The sequence below is a fragment of the Triticum dicoccoides genome, chromosome 3B (assembly GCF_002162155.2).
Source record: "Triticum dicoccoides isolate Atlit2015 ecotype Zavitan chromosome 3B, WEW_v2.0, whole genome shotgun sequence".
Lineage (NCBI taxonomy): Eukaryota > Viridiplantae > Streptophyta > Magnoliopsida > Poales > Poaceae > Triticum > Triticum dicoccoides.
Window position 1 is genome coordinate 462,172,202 of NC_041385.1, and position 6,361 is coordinate 462,178,562.

Sequence of the window (6,361 nt, forward strand, 5' to 3'; positions counted from 1 at the left end):
AATTAAATCCGTATTAGTATCACTCACCATCACGCATCCATGACACTTTTACAAGGTACACAATTGTCAACAATTCCGTAGAGACTCATAACAAGCTTTGAAGTTCACCAATGCAAGCCCGCAAGATCTTCAGGATACATATATGTACATTCCTTAAGGGAAATTTAGCTACAAGTCTCATCCAAATGTAGCATAGATATCGTGAAATTTCGGTCAAGTGAATAATTCAAAATTTTATTGTTGGAAACCATATTCATTTAAACCATCACGCACGCACGCACACACGCACGCACGCTCTATTATTTATTTTGCCTTTTTCACTCAAGTAGAGCATCACTTCGTACCAGCAACAAATAAACTTAGATATTAATTTCCCTTTTAGCACATCCATGTTATTATAGTATTCTCCTTCAGTGAACGGTAAGCTCCAATTCAAAATCAGGCAAGTAAACTGGTACAAAGAGAAATAAGTTAGACATATGTTGTAGCATAAGATTACAATGAAGAAATTGTAAAGCAATATCTTCTGACGATCATTGCAGAATTTCTATCATTCCTAAACAATAAGATACTGATGGATATTTTTGTAAAAATCTCGTACAAAAAGGGGAATCAACATCAAGATGTTCTTCCTATGCTTGAACAGCAAGCTCCTTGTTGGTTTATGCATCAAGAGGCAATAAGCTTCAAAGAGTGAACAAATACACCAATATATCAGAGGTCATATTCCAGGGAATAGCTTAATAAAAAACATTTGAAAGTTATAAAAGCAAAATTCAATGGTATGACTGAGCAGCTTGCTATGGTTGATTGGAGACAATCTTCAGGACATGAAAGCAAAAGCTACAGAGAGTTTGTGACATTGTTGACACCGTCGCTTACCTTTTATGCTTTGAACAAAAAAAGGAGTAGCTGCTATATATTTTGCTTTATTCTGTTTATCATATGGATAATGTTACGAATGAGTCGTACACATTTGAAAATTTTATTTACATCATGGCACTCTGCAATTATTGCCGAGACTATTTATCAATGGTGCTTGGCTGAGACGAGAACACACAACAGAGTGCACAACTGGAACTGAAAATACAATGAAATGGAATGGAAGGAATTTATATAGACAGAACATCCTGATGAACAAGTAACCATAGCCAACATCTTTCCTCTCTACTTGATCTAGGACCAGACGAAATTGCACATTGCACCACGTAAGCAAAACCCAATCTCTTCCCACATAACCAATGGCCGATGGCAGCATCAATCCAAACTGTCTTTCATACACGAGAACAAGAGTATGCGAATCCATGAAAGGAGAATGGAAATTGAAGAATACACTGACCTTGGATTGGATTGGACTCCCCGTGAAGAACACATGACGTCCTATCTCATCCATCTCTCTCTCTCTCTCTCTTTCTCTCTCTCTCTTGTGTGCGTGGCCTGTGTGGGGTGGGGGGTCTCTCTCTCTCTCTCTCGTTCACTTGTGTGCGTGGCCTGTGTGGGGTGGGGGATGGACGAAAGAAAACGATGAGATAGAAATATGTTCCATTGCCGGCGAGGCACTGTAGAGACCGTGAGGCGGCAGGGTCGCAGAGGATGCGGAAGCGCATGCAAAGGAGGATCGTCGAGGTTGCAGCTGGTAAGGACTCGGTGGTCAGAGCGGCGACACGTTAGTGGAGGTTGAGTCGATCGGGGAGGACGTGGGCAGCGGCGGAGGGGTATCTAACGGCAATGGGCGGAACGACACAAGGGATCGATGGTGGGGCGGCATGAGCGTGATGCCTAGGGTCGTCCGGCGGCGCACTGGTGGGATGCGGCGAGTCCATAGATGGAGGCAGCAACCGTCGGCGAGGTGCGGCTGTGGAGGTCGAGCGGCGGCCAAGGAGCAGAAGGACGGGACTGAGGATGGGGGCATGGGGCTGGGCGACAGCGCTAACCCTAACGCCACCGCACCAGACCGTCTGCTTGTGTTGTTGTAGGCTGGCTCACGGGGGCTGGGCTTCGGCCCATGTGCTTGGCGAAGCGGAGGAGAGTGCTACGACTGGACGACGAGCGAACGAAACGCTAGGTTTGACGAAACGTAAGAGGGGAAACGGAACCCTCCGTTTGTTTTAGGTAGTATAAAGAGATAGAGAAGTACCCCATCCGTACCAACATATAAGACGCTCTAGTGTCCACAAAGTCTGATGTTTTGATACAAAAGAAGTATCTAACTATAGTATGGTCTGAAACAGTAGTCTAAAGCGGGTTATGCCTAACATGAAACGAAGAGAATGATAGATGTTTCGTGCCTGTGTTGTGAGACGCCTCTTTGTAAAATTACTATGATTTTTACCTTAAATCATAGACACGCAAATATCATATGTGTTCTTGAAAATGACCATAGCTTTGTTCGACCCCTCATGGTTAAATCCTGGCTCCGCCCATCCATCACAAGTGGTCGCGTTCCCATATGCAAATGCAAGCAAAGCCCGGGTTATGGAACGATCATCAGCCCCAAGCAACAACCGGGCCTCAAACAAACAAGAGATCCACGTCAACAGGAGAAGGGTGGGACGTTGCCATCAGAGATCAGACCCAACCGTGCGCGTAAGACGTGCGGGTCACCGCAACCCCACACCGCCCACATGGCCGGATTTGACCGCTGGCCGGTTGCCATGCCGAGCACCGGATCCTCGCCGTGCCGCGCGGGACTTGCCACGCCCAACGTGCGCTATACCGCGCACGTAGTACGTTGCTGTTGCGTTCGTGCCGCCACTGCCGCTTGACTGACGTGAGAGCTGTGTGCGCCTTTGGCCGCTTGTTCACTTGAGAGGGGGTGGTGGTCGCCATCAGATCAGCTGGCTAGCTCGCCCGTGCGGGGAACGGGATTTGGGGGGCGCTACAGGCCAACGGGGGTTTAATGCCGCGCCCCGTGCGCACCCCCGTTCCGTCCAAGTGGGGCTTGCCTTGCTTCTGTCTGCTGCCCCCGTGATATCGGTGAAACCGGGATCCCGGCGGGGTCTCCGGCGTCATGCATGCACGCAGTGCTGCAGGTATGTTGTGCAGCTGACTTTTCACGGGTTATTACTGGTTCTCAATTTTGCTCAGAATTTTTCTTACGGAAAATGTACAGAGAATCGTAGATTCTTTAGCGACGGGGTCATGTCTCGTGCTAGAGTAGACGCTACGGGAAGTGGACGACGTACACGCAGCAGCGGCGGCAGCAGCATAAATTCTTGGCTTCAGGTGGTGCTCTGCCAAGCTGACATGGTGAGTGAGAGTGCGGGGTCGCCTCTGTCCAACCTTCATCTATCAGATTCAGATGCGACTAGACAACGAGCCTAGTTGTACTCCCAAACGCAGCAAAAGGCCACTTCATTTACCTCCTCCTTTTCTTTTTCTTAAAAACAACAACTTCATTCCCCTTAATTAACATGCATTATCACGCCTGCGTAGGGCATAGTATAGTGTAATTGTTAAGATGCAATATACTCCCTCCAGTCCAAAGTAACTTTCTACACCCAGGAGCAAATGCTCCTGGTATGAACTGCACAATCATAAATAAAAAACTGAAATTTTTTTGAGACATACTTTCGCAAATGCTTGTCGTGCATGCAATATTTCATCATGAAATCATATTGGTGCAAGTTGTGACAAAAAAACAAAAATCAAAGCTCCAAAATGCTTTTATAAGTAACATTTTCAAAGCATTGGTTTTGTTTTTTTACCACGCCTTCCACCAATGTGATTTTGTGATGAAATTTTGCATGCATAACTAACATTTGTTGAAGTATGCCACAATTTTTTTTGATTTTTTTGAAATATTTTTGAATTTTCTTTATATTACTGTTCACATCAGGAGCATTTGCTCCTGGGTGTAGAAACTTCACGCCCCCCTCCAGTCCCTTATACAAGGTCACAAACTCAGATTACAAGTATCAATGTAAAATTTAATGATTGCTTTGCAATCCAAATTTTCTTTTCGTCAACAGGGATCATTAGTACACCGCATGCATGCAAGGAATTAATGGGAATGAAGTAGCTCTTTGTTGTTATGACTGCATGCAAGCAAATCTCTACTCCTAATCTCTACTCCTAATGGAGCAGTGGGTAGCCTGGTACGGTTTATTTTCGTCCCACCTCCTCCCACTGGTTTTTGTCCCTCCCATTAAAAAACCAAGTCCCATTAGGGGGATCTTGTTGCATGCTTCCTTTGGTAGGTGTTGATTCAATTCAATTACGTAAACAATAAGTAATTAAGAATTCAGAAATTGCACCATATATGTGAGATCACCTTCCTAAAAGGCAGACATAAGATTTTTTTCGATCACCTTCCATAATAAAATGAGATGTTTCTTCATAAGAAATCACTAATCCCGCGGGCTATGTCATTTATTATTACCATCATCTCTACTCTTAATTGAGAATCCCAAGTTTCATATGGCCGCACGCATCCGCGCGGCCCTGCGAAGGGACGTCATGCAGGACACAATGGAAGATGTCGTGGCTGGGCCTAACGCTAGCACGGTGCTTGAGAATGCCAGGGCGTGGATCACGGGGTCGAGGACGGCCATGGGGGGAGGCGGGTCATCAGACCGCCACATGGACTCGGTCATATTATATTTCTTGTAGAGCCAGACAAGCTACATTCTCAAATCAAATATATCCATTTGAATGTCAAGAAATTCGTTAATGAATGTGTTCAACATTACTCAGTGGTCATCATGGCGTTTGTAGCAGCCATTCATGCGAAAATATTTTAAAAATCAAGCACTAAATCAAATTCAAAATCAAACCATTGATGCAGTTAATTAGCTAGACAGTTAATTAAATGTGCAATTAATTAGGTCCATTTAAATAGGATTTTTTTGCATCAAATCAATTTGGAAGTTGGGTGATTAATGCAATTAATTAATTTGTTAGACAATTATTTATGCCTATAGATAATTAGAAGTAGGGATATTTTACCATTAGTTAGATTATTAATTGATTTGGTTGGCTATTAATTGGGCATGCAAAGAATTAACCAAGCGGTTAATCACGACGAATCATTTTAAAAGCGCTCGTGGACAAGGACGATCAACGGGCTCTCAGTTGCATGGCCAATCACCGAGCACCACTTGCCAACATGGACAACGGCCATCATGCGCTTGCGGCATGGGTGACCTAGCTTCACCTAGATGGATGAAGACTATGCTCCGCAAGATGTCCACACACTGACGGTTGCCAAGAAATTCGCGGGTGAGACAACAAGACACAACATTGGCCAGGTGGTTCATGCGATAATAAGGAGTGTTCCAAGAATAAGAAGGAACAAAACTAAAGCCACCAAACGATCCATGGTGTTGGAGAAAGAAAAAAGTGTTCCAAATAATAAGAGAGAGAGAAAAAAGAGTATTCTTGAAAATATGTAGGAACAAGAACTAAAGCTGACGACAAATGAGAAATAAGAAGATGAGGGGTCGATGACGAACACACTAATGTTGACGTGGTGCTGGTTGGCGCCAATGAAACGGGTTAGCAAAGACGCAAGGAGTAGAAGGTTTAGGGAAAGATGAGGAAGAGAAGAACGACAATTATCCCTTCTAGCATATGTGGGATGGAGGTGGAGCTTATTGGCGACTAGGAATACGTTCATGTTGCCACTCTACTCCAATGTTCATGTGCATTTGCAAAGTTGAATGGATGTTTGAGAATGCTATCAGTAGTTATTTGTTGCTTTGTGTTACTAGTATGTTGTTAGTTTAACCCACTTTATTATATTGTAAACATGGAAAAATTCATCTTTACTGCAATGCACGGCGAAGATGAGGTCGACGTCATCTGATTTTAAAGGAGGTGACTCCAGCGAGAAATGTCCCGCTACGGCAGGAAGCTGACCGGAAATGAGAGGTTCCAACAGACAAAAGGAAGGTACATCGTTGGATGAGGTTTTTTGTGTTAAACCCGAGCGTTACAGATAACATTACGGATAGCCCGTAGCAACGCTCGGGCGTTCTGCTAGTATTAAATTAATTGCTAGTACGAGAAAATATTATTAATTTTTACCTTGATTATTGTTAGTGACCTTATATAGATGCAAAATGTATTTATAGTGGCCTTATATAAAGGAATGAAGGGAGTATGTTCTCGAATCTAGGACCCCCAATCCATTTCCTTTGAGAACATCTAGCTTAAGTTATCCATGTCTAGTGGAGAACTCGACGCCGTACGTTCAATTTTCCTTGGGGGGTACGTCCAACCTTTGTTACCAATAATACTACAAAATATACAATTTGTTAAGATTAGGTAATACGGAAAAAACAAGTAAAAGTTATGCGCAGAAAAAATGGCCCATAGTTTTTACGGAGAGAAGGCCGCTTTATTTGTGAAACGGATCTCG

The 6,361-nt window shown here is 43.9% G+C and overlaps 1 long non-coding RNA gene across 1 annotated transcript; it reads right to left on the reverse strand.

The window, feature by feature from the left end:
- Nucleotides 1-470: 470 nt before the first annotated feature.
- LOC119281393 lies at nucleotides 471-1,990 on the reverse strand. Its single transcript, XR_005138400.1, has 2 exons — nucleotides 1,340-1,990; nucleotides 471-684 (listed from the first exon to the last, which is right to left on the reverse strand). It is a non-coding gene; the product is annotated as an uncharacterized LOC119281393 (long non-coding RNA).
- Nucleotides 1,991-6,361: the final 4,371 nt, after the last annotated feature.